Source organism: Symsagittifera roscoffensis, chromosome 7 (genome assembly GCF_963678635.1).
Source record: "Symsagittifera roscoffensis chromosome 7, txSymRosc1.1, whole genome shotgun sequence".
Lineage (NCBI taxonomy): Eukaryota > Metazoa > Xenacoelomorpha > Acoela > Convolutidae > Symsagittifera > Symsagittifera roscoffensis.
In genome coordinates, this window is record NC_087068.1 from 32,745,323 (window position 1) to 32,765,134 (window position 19,812).

Genomic DNA, 19,812 nt, shown 5'->3' on the forward strand with positions numbered 1-19,812 from the left:
TGGTCGCATGTCTCTTCCGCCGAGGCAGTTATGCAGGGCACGGCCTCTGCATACTTCGTGAAGTGATCTATCATGAACAATACTTGGTTGTAACCGCTGTCTGTCATGCATATCTTCTGGTGATCTATCTGCACCACCTCGTTGAATTCAGACGACTCAATCGATTGTAAAGGAAATCGCAACTTCCTAGGATCCTTGACCTGTTGGCATGACAATCATGCTGTCACCCATTTCTCGCATGCCTTTTTCATCCCAGGCCACTCAAAGCGCTTCAGGATCCTCTGATACACTTTATCGATCCCTTGATGGCCCATCTGATCATGCGACCTGAATAATAGTTCTGTCTGATAGAGTTGCGGCAACACTATTGCGTTATATTTGTATAAGACCTTGTCTTCTTCTCTTCTCCTGCAAGCCACGATCCCCTCCTTGTTCAGATATAACCTCCCCTCCTTCTGCATGAAGTATTGTCTCAGGATCCTATAGCTGTCTTCTTCCAGGTCACCTTTGTCAGGTGCACCGTTTTCTATCCACCTTTTTAGGTTGCTTGTCATGCGATCATTTCTCTGCGCCCTTAGAAGGTCAGAGAGTCTGTATCTCGCCTTCAAGTACGTCTTCATGACTCTCATCTGACTGTTCAGCTCGTTGGGCTGATGTGTGTCTTCTTCCATCTTAACGCACCAAATCTTCGCCAACGGTTGTGTTTCTTGTTCAAATGGCTGAAGGTCAGTCCTGACTACCTCTTTCTGCGGCAACAGGCTTATCGAACGTTTCGATACCGCTATTGTTTCTAAGTCATCCGCTGCGTTGTCAAAGACTCTTTCGCTTGGTATAAGGTAGCGATCGCTGTCAGGATCCTGATACACCTCTCTGTCCAGGTCTCTCGCCCGAGTTTCCACTAGTAGCGTGTGTATCGCCAGTTCTGACAGCTCGGATCCCGAACTCGAGTTCCTGTCTGAATAGGTGTCCATTCCTGAGTTTCGGGAATCATCATCTGTCGAAGAGGTTGTGCTGGAGACTGCACGCTCCTCCAGATCATGTCTGTGCTTTCTTCGCATCCATCTGAACTCCCCGGACAAAACCTTGTTCTCTCGGTCCTGTTTCTCATCAGGAATTTCCTCGTTTATCTCAGACTCCCCGGACAAATTTCCTTGTCCCGGGTGTTGATCTTGTGATCGCTGGTTTTTCTCCTCATCCTTCTCCCCGGACAAATAGTCTTGCAGCAGATTTTGTTCTACCTCTTCACCCTCTTTTTCCCGGTCTACAAAGGTGACGGTTTTCTTTCGCTTGCTGCTCCCCTGTTCTTTCCGTCCGTAAGAAGTACTGGTTAAAATCTCTTGGGGTATTGAGGATACTAGTTGCTGAACTATTGTCCTACAATCCCTCTTGTTCTCTTCGTGCTGTCGTCTGGACGGCATGATCTTCACCTTCTCACTGACTGTTAGCGATGCCACTGCTGCTGTCCACTCGGGATCATCTCTGGTCACTTCTCTTTCTAACAATCCACCCAGTATCCGCATCACTTGTGGTGTGACTTGCACCGTTTTATCCAATAATGAGAGGCTGTTTATTTTCATGCGAGAGAGTTCTTGTTGGACCAGGTTCGAGCGCAGCAACAGATCCAATGGGACCGGGTCCTCCTTGGACGGGATCTTTATCTCGGCTGCTTTCTCTACAGGTAGCTCAGGGTGCCCTGGAATTGGATGTCCTGATTTATCCAACTATCTCGTTAAGGGAAGCTCTTCATAAGTTTCTTTGTCCAGAAACGAGAATCCCTCCTTTACTTCCGCCTGATTGGCCTGCTTCTGCTCCAATCTTTCATAGAACTCAGTTTTCTTACTGAGGCTGTCAGCATTCTGGTGTTTATCACGCATCCTATGTTCGATTATCATATGGTAGCCATCCAGTCTTACTATCCATCTACCAATATAACTCTGATCCATCGAGTAGGTCTTCAACCAGGATAACGCTCTGTTGTCTACGCGTAACTTGAAGGGAGCGCTCCCCAAGTATGCACGGTACTTCTCCACGAAGGTGACTACTGCAAACATTTCTGCTTTTGGTGCGCCATATTTCATCTCTGTGTCACTCAAGACTTTGCTGCCGTATGCAATGGGACGGAGAACTGTTCTTCCGTTCCATTCTTGCTCTTGATGCAATATTCCTGAGATGGCCACCACCGATGCGTCTGTGTCGAGAACATACATGCCCTTTTCTGTAGGCATGCCCAGCACTGGCGCTTCGCACAGTTCCCGCTTTATGTTCTCGAATGCAACCTGTGCCTCATCGTTCCATTCGAACTTTTTCCCTTTGTTGCGCATGAGCTTCTGCATCGGGTACACCTTATCCGCATATCCTTTAATGAATTCACGGTAATAATTGGCAAACCCCAGGAAGCTCATTAGCTGTGTGTCCGTCCTCGGAGCTTTCCATGTCAGCACAGCCTCTACTGCTTCCGGATCTGGCCTCACACCATGCCTGTCCACCATTCTTCCCAGGTACTTGATCGAATCCCTAAGGATTTCACATTTCGATGGTTTGCATTTCAAGCCTGCTCTTTTCATACATCCGAAGACCTCATCGAGCCGATCAATGTGATCCTCCAGGGTCGGTGTCGCTATGACTACATCATCCACGTAGCACATCAAGAGATTCCCGTATTTTTTGGTCACTCCTGTCAAAGCCTGAGCCATCAGCCTTTGAAAAGTTGCTGTTGCATTGCACAAGCCGAAGGGCATCCTCTTCCACTGGTACAACCCCAATTCGCACGCGAATCTGGTTTTCTCTCTGTCCTTCTTTCGCAGGGGAACCTGCCAGAAGGCAGAACCCAAGTCCAATGTGGTGAAGAACTTTGCATCACCAAGTTTGGATAGGCTCTCGTCTATACGCGGTATCGGGTACGCATCTTTAATCGTTACCGCGTTCAAGTAACGAAAGTCGCAACAAAATCTAAGCTGCCCCCCTTTCTTTTTCGCCATGACTACCCCGCAAGCCCACGGCGGTTTCGAGGGTTCTATCATGTCGTATTCAAGCAACATTTCTATTTCCGCTCGGCACGCTTCCGATTTATGTGGCGTCATTCGCCTTGCGCCTTCCCTATGGGGAACGGCGCCCTCTTCTAGTTCGATTTCGTGTTCGACGAAATTACAGCAACCGATGTCCGCCTTATGTTTTGAAAATACCTCGGCGTTCCGATTTAGGAGGTCCCGCAATTTTTCAAAATCTCCCTCACCTATTTTTCCTTTTAAATGTTCTATTTCTGGCAAAACCGGTTTGTCAGAATCTAGTTCATATGACGAGGGGCGTTCCGGAAAATTCGAGCAACTTGATAAGCCGTCGTCCGTTTCGGATTTCATTGAAAACAATTTATGAATAGATTTTAATTCATTAATTCTCTTTAAGATTTTATCTTTATTTGCATGATAAGGACAGTCTTTCACACTATATTTCTTCGAGTTTTCTGTCTCCTCATAGTCGGTCCTCATCGGCAAGGCGTAGCCAAGCTTCTTTCCACGCTGGATTGAAACCGTGGTGTCCAGTGTGTTCAACAACACACTGACACACAGTCCGTTTCGCGTTACCGAGAAGCTCCGGCCTAAAATCACCGAACTCTGACTATTTGGATTCGTTACTAAGCAAACCTGTTTGCTATCACTCAACGAATTCAAATTTCTCATTCTAAAAATTGCTACTACAGCTTGTCCTGGTTGTAATTTTACTTTTCTATCCAAAAAAACTGGTACCTTATTTTCGTCTGTTATTATCCTATTAATTGGTCTCTTAACATACTTTCGGTCCGGGTTTCTAATCCGTATCAGACCGTTGTTCAAATCAATCATCACGTCAAAATTCCTGACAAAATCTCTGCCCAAGATGAATTGGTCGGCGTCGTCCAGATTCTCTACCACCAGGAAGCTCATCCAAAGGTCTCGTCCTCCCATGTGAAGGACCGTTATCGGTGTTCTTCCGGCCACGTAGATGGCTCCTCGATTTGCGGCGGCCAGTCGGAGGTTCGTAGGAATCAGATTTTCCCGTGTGAAGCCCATTCTTTCCCAAGTTTTTATCGGCATCACACTCACCACCGCTCCTGTGTCCAGAAGCCCTGTGACTCCGATTTTTGTTCCGTTGGTGTCGAGCAGGTGTGCTGTCACATCTGCTTCATATCCAATGTGTACCGCGTCTTGTTCCATCATGGCGTCATGGCCTATCCTGCGGACTTTGAGTTCCTCTTCACCCAAATAGATCTGCCCTATTTGGTCATCATCTTTTGTTACATAAGTCCTGGTGTAGATACTGATCCCATCCACGTTCAGCATCACTTGATACGGCCCATAGACTTCTAGGTAGCGTCCATGAAGTTTCTTCATGCGAGGGCCACCCGTGGTTAGTAGTGCCCTCACAGCCCTCGACTCGGTGCGTGGCTCCATCTGCCTCAGATAGTCTGCATATGTGTCCAAATGCATCAAAGTGAACTCAGACGGTTCACTCAGATTTCTGATTACCTGATGCCCTGCCACCGAGATTATCGACTGTATTTTACTTCCTTGCGGTGCCATACCGAACCTCTGACCAGAGATAACATTAAGTTTCATGCTCAAGCTGCTTGATGCTTTTGCCTCTTCAACTTCCGTTGCTTCAAAGGCGTTCAGTTGCTCCTGTAATTTTTCATTCTCCAGCTCGAGTTTCACCTTTTGCTCAATCTCTTTCGTCACTAGTTCCTGCTGTACTCTATTTATAGCATCCCTCGCAGCTGCCCTATAATCGATTTTGAAGTCATCGGCCGCCGTTGCTGGTTCCGGTTCACATGCTTCCTCTGTTACCGCTTGCATCTTCTTTGCCACCAGCTCTTGAGGTTTATCCTTTCTGCGTGCCTCCGCTTCACTCAAAAGCCGAGCCTTGCTGGCTTTCACTCCTGACAAAGCTTCTTCATGTCTTGGATGCTTGATGTCTGCCACTGCATCCCAGAATTGCGGACAATCTGATTTAAAATGACCTTCCAAGTTACAAAAGAAACACCTCGGGCCGAATTTCGCAATTACTCCTCTCATGAAATCCTCATGATCCAACTCTGACGCATCTTCGTCCTCGAGGCTAAAGCCTATTGCTTTCATGCCTTGTTTGTAAGCTGGGCATGCTGACACATGATGGTCTGTTGAACTGCAATTAGCACAAGAACGTCTCTTGTCCATATCATCCCTCGGTTTGTACCAATTGTTCCCTTGGTTTGCCGGTCCGTTGTTAAAATTGCCATAATTGTTCTTGTAATATCCAGATCTCGAAGGAGGTTTCAACAAAAGATACTCTTTTGATTTGAGCCTCAACTCCTCCGGTGTTGGCGCATTAGTTGATAGTGGTGTGTAATGCGTTGCTAGCATCGTACGAAGTTCATCATTTTTCACACCATCGATGAACTTTGAGGCTACGGCCAGGTTCATCCTTCGGTTTGACTCATCCGGTTGGCTGCGTCTTCTCAGCATTTCCAAATCATCGAGAAACTTGTCTATTGTTTCATCTTCTCGTTGCCTCCGTTTCTCGAAGCGCATCATCGCCTGGTGCCCCTGCACCCCTGATCCGAAACGGTTTAACAAGATTTCGAAGATTTTCTCTGCAGTGTCACGTTGATACTGTTTCTTGGCCATGACACAGTTCAGGGCTGTCCCTTCTAAGTTGCTGGTGAGCGCGCTGCATTCCTGTCTCTCCGACAAGTCCTCTTCCTCGAAATGCAGCTTCATTACCTCTATCCAGGTATCAATACAGCCATCAGATTCGTCTTTGTAGCATCTTGGCTTCTTAAAGACTCTTCTGGACTTCTCACTGCGTTCATTGGTTCTAGATAACCTCGTCAGGAATGTCTCCAAAGACCTGTTCAGGGGTTCAAATGCTGTGGCCATTGCCGTAGCATCCCTTGAGTGTCCCGCTTGAGTGTCCTCACACCTTGTCGAAGGCTCTGTGTGCGGTGCATCCCTGCAATCCGAATCACCATGAGCGTTTCCTGCTTGACCTGCATGACTCCTCTTCGGGCTTGCATGCCCCCTGTTGCCGGAATCACTTCTCCCAGTCGCATGTGTGCCTTGCGTTGGTCGTTCGTCAGAGGTTTGTCTGTTCCCCGTTGAATTTGCTCTATTGTTCGGGCCCCATGCTGTATTACCCCTTGTGGCATAGCCTGATGAACTGCCCCTGCCTCTAGTGGATCCATATGTCTTCCTCCTTTGATGTTCATTGAAGTTCACCCTCGGTTCCCTGCTGGGACCTCCCGAGTTCGGCTCTCCTTCTTTTGGTCCACTCTTGCTGCTTAGTAGCCCGTCCAACCTATCCATGATAGCCTGAGTTCGCCTCTCCATCATCGCGTCTATCTTTGTGTCAAGAGACCCAAGAGACTGCTCTTGCTGAATTCTTAACTTCTCCATGTCGGCTCTTAAGCGTAACTCCCTCTGTTCCGCCTCTCTTGTCATTCGCGACAAGTTCCTCGTCATATGTTCGTCCGTTCTTTCTTTCAAGCGTTTTTCGCTTCTGCCAACTTCTTGTCTGTTGCGGTTTATTTCTTCCCGCAGACTTTCTCTTTCAATGTGAACTGCTCTTTCTAGTTCACTCATCCTTATCGACATCTGTTCATTTTGTTCTCCTAAACTGCCCACTATGTTGTTTAAGGCTTCCTCTAGTGCTGCCCCGTTATCCACGAGTGGCGTCACTAGTGGCGGTGTAACCCTGTCAGTCCCAGGTAACTTCGTGCTTGTCGAGATCCGGGCCTTGACTCTCTGCTTCAACGTCTTTTCATTATTTATTTCTGGATCCATTAACGCATTGCCTAGCCCTCTGGTTCTACTCTCTTCAGGTTGTGGCTCCGAACTTGTCCTAATCGCGAAGTCCTTTGACTGGCCCGGTGTGTTTGCCTCTTTGCTTATCGTTGTCACTACACCAAATTTATCCATGGTTCCAGTCTCTCTTCCGACGTGTGCCTCACTCTCCTGGATCGAACTATTGAGGCTGACTTGAGATCCAAAGTCCCCTTGCTCCTCTTCATCCTCTTCCTCCTGGGACTCACCATCGTTTCCTGCTCCTCCTCCCATGCTGAATGGAAAGATGTTTCCGAAGGTGTTCTTCATTCTTTCTGAGAACGATGATGAGGTTGTTTGTTTCCCAGTTCCGCTTGCCATCATAGTGTTGTCTGTCGAAGATCTTCTAGTTGCCGTTACTTCAGTTGAGATGTCGGACAGTTCCGACATCTCCTCTCGATCCAATGTCCCGGTGGAAGTGGAAAAATCATGGCCTTGTTCTACCGGGGTAGATTCACTCGCCAGCCTTCTGCCTCTCCCTTCCAGTTCATTTACTTCCTGGTTGTCATTCATGGTATGGTCCGTATTGACCTCCACTTCCAACAGTTCTCTTCGCTCTTCTGAGGTCTTCTGACTTCTCGTTTCAACCATTCTGCCTGAAACCGTCTCCTCTTTATCGGACCGGGATCGCTTGATCCAATCCACAAAAGGATCGGTCATCGTTTTTCTTTGCTTTTTAGGTATGAATTTCCTAGAGCTATTACCTCGTTTTGGTATCCTTGACTTGTCTAAACTCATTCTTTATTTGTCACTTTCCTATGCCCACTCTTGACTCAATTGCTAGAGACCTTATAGTTTTATTAACAATAATAATGACACAACACAACAAATTTCACCAGATTCTACTAAATAGTGACCACGAATCCCTGTATGTTGTCAGAGTACAGTTTGTATAAAATTTATTCACACTGACCGATTATCGGTCCAAAGATCTGGAAACTAGCACAATATGATGTTATCAGTCAATTTAAAAGATAGTGTACTCACTACCCAATCAAGCACAGTTTAGGTTGATTTAAAATCAAAAACAAAAAATATATATTGACACAATATGAATGTATATATAAAAAAACGTATGTGTCTTGTACTCTTAGTCGGTCGCAGTACAATAGTCGAACCTGTCTTTTAAAGAAAAAGCTTTCCCTGCTTGGTGCTGCACCAAACAGACAAAACTTTGAAGGCAGTTATTTGCTCAAGTGGGCGTCTATTGCACCCACCGAGTATTGTGTTACCTATCTGCCTTCGGACTGCCCGAGCTAGACCTACTAAAATCCTCAGGGCAGTCACTTTTCCCAAAAACGTATTATGTTTCAATCCACACCAATGAGTCACGCTCTTTTTAATTTAGACTTAGTGTCGCGAATATCCGAGTTCGGACCTGTTTTGTATTAGTCCGGTTATTTTTGAAAGGCAAGTTACCAGTGCAGTCACTGATACCTAGCCTGTGTATTAATAACCTAATACCTCTCGCTTTTTAGTCTTTCTTTCGTTTACCTAAGTCCTTAATAAAATAATACCCCTCCGGATTGGCACAAATAGGACCCTTCCGGACTGTCAGAATATGGACCCCTCCGGATTTGGACCCCTCCGAGTTAGTTAATAGTAGACCCCTCCGGATTTGGACCCCTCCGAATTAGCAACTATAAGACCCCTCCGGATTCGGACCCCTCCGGTTTTGTGGAAAGTAGACCCCTCCGGATTCGGAGCCCTTAGCTCTGTCAAAGTAGCTTTCCGTAGTTTTCTTAATTTCAGCTTATACCCCTCCGGATACGTTCTGCGTTGCTTTTATGCTGTTTGAATTAACTGGCAAGGGTATAGGGTCCTTTCCTAGACCCCTCCGGATTGAAGTTAAGGCACTTATTTGACAATTCACACTAACGGTGAAGGGTCTTATCACTTGCCTAATTTCGACTCTATTATGGTTGTCTTGTGCCTTCAGCCCTCCCTTTTTGTCTATAACTGTCCTAAGTTACTTAGTTCAATCGCTATCAACTTTTGGTAGGGGTATAAGGGTTTTTCAGAAAAATTTATAAAACGTGAAGGGTGTACCCCTCCGGATTTGTGTAATTTGCTAAAAACAATCTCAAAAAATTTTCTCGCTTACTTTTCCAAAAAATTTTTTTGACCCTATCAGGAAGCTCAGCTAATTTCTGATCTATTGGTACCAAGATCAACTCAATATGCTCAGTAGTTCCAAAGTTATTAACTAAAACGTCTTTCTTCCAAACTCAAAAATTTTCTCTCTTATAGGTTCCGCCTAACTTTTTCCGCAAATCTGGTCCTTTCGACCTAAAAATTATTGATCTGAGCTCAGAAGGCCTATACTCTTCTAGTTCAATGCAAAAGACCCGATCTAAAACGCTTTTGTAGAAAAAATTTGCGATAAACTATGCTACCTGGACCCCTCCGGATTGATGAATCCACCAAATCAAACACGTTATGTTCGATTTCTCTGCGACCCGGAAGGCTTTCGGGTAGCGGGTTTTAAAACTCGTAGATTCACCAGTGGACGTTGTCCGATCAACTATTTTTACTGTCCTAACTCAAGGATTTCAAAAAAATTTTCTGATTTTATAGTGTTTCTTACTATCAAAAAATGGGAAAATTTGGTTTTTTGTACCAAACTAGTTCCAACCACTTCCGAACTAAAGTTACCCGGTTCTACTTATTACAGTAGTGCAGTTACGATGTAACACACTAACTTAGCTCTTTTTTCCGTTTCAAAAAATATCGATATCTCAAAAATCGCGACTTGTGGGGGGATCAAAATATCGCTATTTCGACCCTTAAAACCGGTCTGTTTTCGTTGTTTTTCACTGAAAAACGATATAAGACTATTAATATAGGCTATACAAGTAATAATATTAGTAATACTATACCCCTCCGGGTTTGTTTATTATCCGAATTAAGGTGCTTAACTCGGATATTCGCAGTTCGGTGAAGGGTCAGTACAGTGCAGCACTGTCGAGCCCCCCACAGATTACTATCTTACTTTTTGTACCAAAAGGGATACAAAACTTGTTAACGATACCCAACAGTCGATTGTTGTTGTCGTTGAGCCCCTTCTTGTTGCTCCTTGTACTGCTTGCCGGATCGGTCTTCACCCAAGACCCTTCCGAATTGAGCGCAAATCAGCTGACCCTTCCGGATTGAGCGCAATTTATCATTAACGTGCTTAAATGCTCAAATAACCCTACAGTACAAGCCTCACAAACGGGCTACAAAATTGATCGTAACGATCCTGACTGATATAAATGCCTGTAACAACAATATATCTATCAACGACAAACGGGGGGGTTGAATCACATCTTGTCTGGGGGGATGATTTCTACTGATTTTTTACTTTTTTACTGTTTTTGGTTTTTTCGGTTATTTTTTATGTTTTTTGTTTTTCTTGGGTACTATACTACTTTTTGTTTGGTTTTATTTATATCTTTAAGTGTTTTTGGTCACAAACCACTCAGGGGATGAGGGGTTCATGATTCCCCCCACCCTTCCTGGTTCGTGAATTTTCGGTCTTAACTAGGTTAAAAAACTAATCACGGTAATCCGGAAGGCTTCCGCGTTCCGAACTACCCTTCCGCCCCGGCAGTTTAGGCCTATTAAGGGCGTTAATGTGAGCATCCGCTCGGCGCGGAGTGCTCGTTAACGGTTCCGCCGGTCATGATGTTATGAAAAAATAACACCCAGGAGCGCCATAAAAACATACATGTAACATTCGCCCGGAAGATACATATCGACGGATAACAAAACTAAGTCTTAAGACGACTGGCTAGCGTCTAAACAGAGCTTTGCATGTTTTTCACCGTCTCTACCAAGCCAGTACTTTTCGGTGGTCTTTCTTACATCGGGTCGACAAAAACGTTACTGCTCTCCGGCTTCGACCAGAACGCTCAAATTAACTGAATTACATGCAAAATTAGTGAGCTCATGGCTGGGTCTCAGTATCCCCAGACCACGAGGTCACTCCTAAAAACAGGGCTACTACTTATTATATTACTATTGTTTTTGTTCAGTAGATAAAAACCATCATCTCCATCGAAGATGGATCAACCCTTTCCCCCACTCCTAGCTTCTCATCCTTATCAAAATGAATCCAGTTGTTAATTAAATTCAATTCAGGACATGACAAGAAGCTAAAAGTTTATATAAAAGGCTAAAAGTTCCAGTCCCGAAACCCTTCCGGATTCTTGAATCCAGTGAATCAAGCTCCTCAAGTTCAATTTCACGCCAATCCGGAAGGCCGGTTCTCACCCTTCACCGTTGTTGGCAACGGCCTTGCAACTATTGTAGCAGCACAATAGTTGCAACTTGGAACGTTCTCTGCTATTGTAGCTCGTTGTCGTTTTTCTTTAATCTCGATTTTCGTTCTGTTCGCAATCACAGATAAAGTTGTTCTGTTTTTCTTAGTTCTTTTTCTAAAATGGCCGTTTCTGACGTTTGTCAGAAACGTTACGTCATCTCTTCGAAAATTTAAAATTTTAAAATACGGGAATATCCTGACCTTCACCGTTCTGCCAATCATCCGAATAACGTCGTTAATCCTTCGAAATCATCAACTCGGAAGGCTTACTGCTAAAAACTCGAAGTCTGCATAAATTGCATTTTGGCCATTCTGGTCGAATGTCACAAATATTGAATTTGGTCTCTGGTATCTTAAAATAGTGATAATATTGAGATATTGAGCTTTTAGATATTGATATTGATATTGAAATTTCATCCTATTTGATATTGAAATTGATATTGAATGGAAGATATTGATATTGAGCTCAATATATTGATATTGTATTGAAATCCCTGGATAGCACGCTGAGCCGTATAGCAAAACTGGAATTACCATGGATTTGAACAGATTAAGTTTGGTCTTGGTATTAAGAGGCAGTGGGTTTCGCTTCAGCATGCATAGAGTGCTGAGGGCTTTTCCTCTTCTAAGTTTAATATGGGATGTCCAGCCTAGATCCGATTTTACAATTATTCCTAGGTCTTTTTCCTCTGAGACTTTCTTAATTAAAATTGAGTCGAAGTAAAAGTCGCTACTTGTGGCACGTTTAACCGGTAGGTGAGTGCATTTTGACGCATTGAACGCAATCTGGTTTTGTTGAGTCCACGTGAAGATGTTATTTAGGTCTTTCTGAAAATCTGCGTTAAGTGTACCAATTCGTAAGAACTTTGCGTCGTCTGCGTATAGAAAGCTGGTGGAATGTTTACATACACTTGGTAGGTCGTTAATCATGACAAGAAAAAACAATGGCCCGAGAATTGATCCTTGAGGAACACCGCTTGTGACATAGAATGATTGGGACAGACAGTCTTTGATTTTGACACATTGTGTTCTATTTGTCAGGTAGTTATAAATTAGTTTTAAAATTTTGCCTCTGATTCCCAGCGAGTAGAGCTTATCAATCAGAATACCGTGATCTACTTTGTCAAAAGCTTTCTCGAAATCGGTATATATTAAGTCTACTTCTTCATTTTTGCTTATAGCTGAATATATGGTATCAAGATAGAGCAGCATTTGGATGATCTCTGACCTTTTCGCGCGAAATCCGAATTGGTTGTTGTGCAACATAGGTTCTAGATGTTTTATAGATCGATGAAAAGAACTTTTTCGAAGATTTTGCTTACAATATTAAGTAGTGATTTTGGTTTGTAGTTACTTATCGAGGCCTTGCTTCCTTTCTTGTTGAATATTGGGCTGACAATAGAGTGTTTCCATTGATCAGGGAAAGAACAGGTCTGGAGTGCTTTATGTATGATATGGTAGAGAGAGGGCGTTAAAGATTCACTACGACGTTTACATAAAACAGGAGGTAGTAGATCGGAACCTCTCTACTTACTTAGATCTAGATCATTACACAGTTTGGCAATCAGATTCCTGTCTGGTTCTATATTATGAATTATTTGTTGAAGTGAGTGCTCTTGTTTTTCAAGACAGAATGGTTGAGAAGAGATTATAAATACTGAGTTAAAAAGATTGGCAAATAGATTAGCTTGTTCTGGCAAAGTTTTCGCAACTGAATTATCAAGTTTCATGACGGAAGGTAGTTCTGAGTTACGGAACTTTCTATAGTATTTAAACAGGGCTTTAGTATCACGCAAGTTAGACAGATGTTGTTCGTATTTGCTTCTGTTATTCTCTACGGCGGTTTATATCTTTTCATTCATTGCAATCACCGAGGCACATTGTGAACCTTTTTGTTTGCGTAATGTTGACAGGCGTTTCATTGAGTTTGACGTCTCAGGAGTTATCCAGGGAGAAAGAGTTTGTCTATGTTGAGTTCTACGCGGGGTGAATTTTGGCAGAAAGCTATGAATCCATTCGTACCAAAGTTCGACTGTTTTTGTAACATTTGACCAGCAGTAAGGTGAGAAGGTGTTGGTTGAAAACGCCTCGTTTAAACTGTTGAAGTCAGCTTTGCAATAGCTATAGAAACTGGTTTTACTAAATGTGGAGTTTTTCTCGAGTTCCTTTATGCGGATTATTGAGTTATTAGGTTTGTGATCAGATTTTAGTGCTGTAAATCCGTCGAGTGGTAGGGTGTCGTTTATTTCAACTTGGTTGCTAACAAGGACTAAGTCAAGTATATTAGCGTTCGTTGTTTTGAAATGAACAGTTTGAGTTAAGCTTAATTTATCTATTTTGTCAAGTACACATTGATGGAGCGGTTCTGAGGTTTGAATGGACCAGTCAATTGAAGAAAGACTAAAATCTCCGTTTATTATACGATAATTTGCATTGCAGTTCAAAAAGAAGTCCATTAGCTGACAAATGCGGAAGGGCTCCAAATAATATTTGCTGTTAGGAGGGGGGAAATAGCATGTGGCAATTAGTAATGTGCCTTCGGAAGATTCCCAGATTATAGCGGTGCAATAACCTTGAAATTGGTCAGATTTCATAGCATTTTAGTGTAGACTTTGTTGCAATAAGGACCCCACCGTGGGCTGTTTTTTCATTTTGTTTGGTGTTTCTGTCAGAACGAAAGATATTGAAGCCAGGGAGGAATAGTTCGGAGTCGCTGATGTTAATTGTGAGCCATGTTTTGCCTAAACAGATGATGTCAAAGTTGTTAGTGAAGACAAAGTTTGATAGAGATGTGCGGCTACTTGAGTTCACTAAGCTTCGGGTATTGAAAGTAAGAATCGAATAATCGGTAAATTGGTCAGTTTTGCAAATCAAAGAAAGTCAACATTCACTCAAATCTACTACTGCTCCATCTAGGAAGAGTTCTAAATCACGAACTTTTAATCGGCTAGGATCTGTGTTTTCTTCGATCAGACTTCTTCTTTTTTTCAAGGTTTTGGGTTCTTGTTCTTGCTCGGTCTTATTTAACGATTTGCCGATGTACACTTTGAATTTTTCGTATGCGGTACCATCGTATTGCTTCAGTCTGAAGGCACTCGCAAGTACCTTGTATGTAGTCATTTTGTTGCGAAAGTTGACTAAAAATGTTCTTGGTCTTATCGACTCAGGTCTGAATTTTCTCACACGTGTTGCTGATGTTATTGCTTCTTTTTGTATTTCGAGATGTTCCATGATTGAAATCATGGCTTTTTCTTTGTGTTGTATTATGTCTAGCTGTCTGGGCTTCTTTTCAGAGCTGACAGATTTGAACTCCGGTATACCGGAGATCATCACCTCACATGTTTTATCATCTTCGGAGTTTTTCTGTTTCAACAGTGCTGAGATGTAGCTACCCTTGGAGGTTTCCCTCTGAATAGACAAACAATGTTATCTTTTTTCGTTTTGCTTAGGAACTTGTTTAGATCATCGTCGTGAGCAGACAGGATTTGATCAAGTGAGGGATAGTACTTCGCATCTACCGAACCAAGGCGCGTCCTGGTCTCACCCATTATATCGATATGGGTCTACTAGAAAATGATTGCTTGCTGTAAGACTTGCTTGCAATGAATCCCGAGAGGGAGACCTATTTGCCAAGCCTTACAAACAGCGGAGAGGAAAAAAGGAAGGGAGGGGTTTGACTTCAACGGTGAATCCAGAAAAGGAGACCTATCTGTTAGAGTCTAAACGAGGGCTCTAACCTTATCCCGTGTATGATCCCCACAGACAACCGGTCGCTCGATTGCACTCGTAAGTGTTGGGTTGTCGCTCGCTGACACTTACAGAATAGTCTTCGTATAAGACCCGTTTCTTCAAAATACTTCTTAGTCCACTCAAAGCTGACTCGTTGAGGTGGACGTGATCTCGCTCGGTGACGTGGTTCTCACAGTAAATCTGTTCAGATAGGCCTCGGAAAACCCAACGAGCGCCAACTGCTTATTTTTCTATCTTTCGATTTATTGAGAAGTGTCGGATGAGGTCGTGGTCCTGAATCGATTGGCGTTCGGCTTCAGGGGGATATCGAGCGGGAATGCCAAGTACAAAGACACGTTCGCAGACGTGGAGCAGATGGTTTACTAGGCTGACTATACGATCAGTTACTTCCTCTACGCTTGCCGTAGATGGTAGGTAGCCGTTGTACAGATCGTTTCCGACCGCGAATATTACAATTTTGTCGTATTGATCTTTTGCTGGCACAAACCTGTACAGATCGTGAACTTGAGCTCCAGGTAACGAGAGGATGTTGATGCTGCTAAATTCTAAACGTCTGGCTTGTGAGTCTGCAATCAATATGCTTCGAATAGGGCTATCCTTGAAGATATGGAATCGCATTAATACTATAGGGACCACCACGGCTGTCCCGTATCAATCAGTTATCCATTGAAAGTCAAAGACTTAAAAAACAGGGTATAACGTTTAACTTAAACTAGCAAGCACATCCTCATTAATCGGCTCGCAGAAAGAAAAGAATCTTTAAATTAATTCGAACTTACCTCAGAATGAGCCGGGATTGATAGGTCCTACAATTTTTTTTTTTAAAAAGGTTAATTAAAATGGGCCCTTCCGTCACGCGACGGTACGTGCACAGGTTGGATAGCGCCGTACCAACGCTTTATAAATACATCGGCAAAGTTTATCACGATAAAATTCATATAAGTCGTGATTTTTTTTTAAGTTTTTTTTCCAGGAAATTTCTACTACCTAGATGGCGAGCGTAGTGTAAAGGTACGAACCTTGTTGTCTTTCCATTCTAACTCCCATATAAAAGTGCTCATTTGGTGGCACTTTGCTATAATCACGCTCTGTAGTAATGGAAATTTCCATCCAATTTCTTAAATGCTTCTGGAGTTGTTCTGGTTAGCAGGCTTAGATTTTTTGAACTCCCTTTGTGTAGCAGGATTACCCATTTTGTGGTGTTATTTTAGCTATTTTGAAAAGCTTTTCAGTTAGGGTAGCTGTCTTTTCAGTTTCGCTTTACATGTATTTATAGCATGCTGATGGTGTTCCTATAACCGATAAGGACTCTAAAACCGTCTACCATTGTAATTATTGAGCCTTCGAACACTTTTATGGCGCTGTCATGACGGTTTTCTTTTTCTATGAGTTGACACTTGGAAGGCTTCACATTGTATTGTAAAGCCTTTTCGTGCACATCCAGTTTGTCCAGTATTGCGCAGAGACTCTTGAGATCACGTGCAGCGCTTTCATCATCCTTGTATCATTTTTGTGTGACATTTAGTTTTTGCAGGAGCTCAATCAGTTGGAATATTCCAATTCCCTACATAGGCATTGCGAGTGGATCAACTTGCGTTGTGCCTTCGGTAGAAGTCAAAACCGTGTTATTGACAAATAGATTTGAGGGATGTTTATTTGTGTCGGCCAGCGCATGATGTAGTGCCAGACAAAGGATTTCTACATTTTTTAGAGCAAGTTCTGTATTGAGCGAGTTGAAGACATTTGCTGCATCAATAAGTAGTATGACGTCCGTTTCCGGTTTCTCAAACTAGTTCCTCAAGCTGTGGATAGCATATTCGATTCCACACTTCTGGCCTAAGGTCTGATTTTATACATTGGGTAATTGTTTTGCCAATTATTCTTCTCAGAATTTCGCCGATACCAATGGGCCGTACCCCTGAGTTTTTGTCCAGAGGTATCAGGCGACACGAGTTTTACGCCGTTAGGTTTTCATGGAGGAGAACTTTACTAGCTATTTTATATGATAGTTTAGCAATTGTTTTGTAAAGTTCAATGGATGTCTGGTTGAAGTGAGTCAATATCCTTCTCCATTCGCACGCATCTAGACCTGAGGGACCGTGGCGTCCGTGCATTTTCAGGGTTGATTTTAGAACTGTCTTGGCGTTTATTTGTTCGAATATAGAGGGGTGGTATGGCATTGTGTCTTCACTTACTTCAGTTATATAGTTAGCCTTCGCTGTTTTGGCTTGAGGGTGTTTTTCTTTCAGGATATTAAGGACTGTTTTTCTTTCAATTACTTAGTTTAGGGGAAGTACTCCTTTTGTTTTCTTGTCTGAAAGGCAGCCAATGGCGGCAGAAATTTTGCCTGTACTCATTAGTTTATCAAATTGCTTAATTTCCTCGTTTACTTCGGACTTCTTCTGTTTTGGATGTCTAATTTGGAGAGCTTCTGCCTAAGTGAAAAAGTCTTCTAAAAGGCCTTGCTTCCATAGAAATATTATGAAGTGTTTTAGAGCGTTTTATTATTAAGTGTTTTATTATTAAGTGTTTTAAGTGTACGCGGCTTAGTGTTTTAGAGTTTGATCCGTTTCTTTCTAATTTAGTTTTGGGGAGCAGCAGATGTGGGAGACTTTTTGCTGCTTTCAATGCGACGTTAGAATTTGGTGTTTCTTCTGCTAATGATAACAGCTGCTGGTTCAGTAGTTCTATAAATTGAAAACCGGGCTTGTTCTTGCTTAGATTTATGAAGCGCGGTTTTTAGTTAACGATATTTTTGTAAATGTCATTTATTTTCCCTTCAAATTCTTGATCGATAAGTTTCCAGGGGTCGAAGGATGATTGCTGGGGGCGTTGGATAAGATTGTGTTGCGATAAGAAGTGTTGCCGGTGATGTTTCTTTTTGAGTTGTGATGGGGGCTGTGATTGTTGGTCTGTTGGTGGAGTTGGGCTCTTTTGCAAAGTTCTCGGGGGTGCAGTGTATGCAGGGGAATAAAATTTGCTGCTCTGTAGCCCGCTATATGAGACATGGATGTAAGCTTTGCAAAAAACACACCATATGCCTCCTTTTGGGAGGTGGCGTTTGCAAACATGGCAGTTCGTTTGATCGGCCATAATTTAGCAACGAGGAGGGTAATTTTATTGTGAATATATACAAATTAGTTGAGAGAGCATTAAACTGAAATTTTTTTACTATAAAAAGAAAAGTAAATACCATCTTTACAAAACATATTTGCACTAAAATTAACGTAGGGGGAAATAGTTCTGATTCTTGAGTGGTAAAATGTATTAATAAGGTGAAACAAAGAGTTATTTAGATCACCAATTTTTCAGTTTATGAAGTGATGAATTGCAGTGAGGATGGTTTTGGGGATATTTAGTGTTTGGGATAAACTTATGAATTATCAAATTTATTAAAAAACTCCAATCATTAGCAAAGTTTTAAACCGTTGATGAGTTATCATTAAATCCGGCTACTATAAGAACACAGTTCAGTTTCTGCGAGGGGTAGCGCGAAACAGTAGCGGCAAGCACGACTAGCTTTGCATCTCTGTACGAGTGAACCGTGGCTTCGACATCTTTGGGGCTGCAGTACTTGGTCCTTGAGGTTCCTATTACCAGTTTCCTTCTCCACTTGAGTAGCCACTTCGGCCTGTACTTCGGCAGCGACATTCACTAAATAGGGTACAATTGAGTCAAAACAAGAGACAGAATAGGTTATAAAATGGATTGTAGAGAAAAGGATTTAAAAAACAAATAACAAAAAAGAAATGAAAGCGATTACAACCTGGTTTTTTACGGGTGGAGGTTCCGGCGGGGAAATCCGGGTAGAGGGGGAGTATCGCAGCTTGACGAGCTTGTCTCTACAATCCAGTACCGAGCCTTCTTCTTACAAGCGTACCATTATGAGCGTATCATATCACGTGAAACTATTTAATAAGTTTATCACAACATTTAGACTAAGTTGTGAAAGATCAACTTGTGAAAAATCAAAAACAGACAAAAAACAAACTAGAACATCGTTTTCATAGATTTAAAAGCCCAGAAACATCCAATGACCCGTTTGAGTTTAAGCTAGAGGCCCAACTGTCAATATTGTACCTAACCTGTTGGCAGAACTTTTTTAGCAGGCCATTCAAATAACGAAACTTTTGTACCCTAAACAGAAAGCAAGAATTTTTTTTTACAAAATGTGACATAACTCGAATGCTTTTCTGACTCGAGTCTTTTTTTTTCAATTTTCCTTTTTTAAATCAAATAACACAGAGTATTATTGTTATGAAAATTCAGCAGCTTGGACTGCAGGGATATCTTCTATTGTTTTTGGGGATTTTGTCGACTGCTGCTGCATATGCATATGTAAATCCAGAAACATGGATATAAACAATTCCAATTTTGCAAAAGATTTTAAGTAAATTTTAAATGTTTTCGCAACTATGAGTATCGTCAGAGTTTTTACAATAAACTAATCTCAATGACGACAAAACCTCAATTTACAAAAGTTATTTAGAATATATCGAAAAAAAGTTGGTTTTAAAACTATCCCCAAGCCTCTTCATATCCCTCTGTCATGAAATTTGTTGACAAAATGCTACCACGCTCGCATTCAAAGCACAATTGCTTAATGAGTTTTTTGGATCAGTCTTTGGTCCGAAAGTTATCACTGATATTACGTTTCCTTCCCTTGAAATCTTTCACCTGGAAGATGTTATGATTACTGTGACATTAGACCAGAATGGCGCCAAAGTGCATGTCAACTTCGAAATTTTAATTTGACCGTAAGATGGGAAATTGGTAGTTTAACCAGATTAATGTATTAACAATTTTTGGTCACAGGGACTCGGGATAAGCAGGCTCATGACTTCCCACCTAACCCTCCGACCCCGGAAACTTTTGGTCTTACCTGAGCTAAAAAAGCTAAAATTTACCAGGTGGAGGATACGCATC

General features: G+C 42.4%; 1 protein-coding gene across 1 annotated transcript in view; it reads right to left on the reverse strand.

Annotated features, from left to right (window-relative positions):
* The window catches only part of LOC134851012 (signal peptidase complex subunit 3-like), a 43,410-nt gene extending 24,598 nt beyond the window's left edge, over window positions 1-18,812 (reverse strand). The window contains exon 1 of the mRNA XM_063866891.1: window positions 18,792-18,812. The gene's annotated coding sequence lies outside the window, so the exon portion shown is untranslated. The remainder of the gene's footprint in view (window positions 1-18,791) is intronic.
* Between the last annotated feature and the right edge of the window lie 1,000 nt (window positions 18,813-19,812).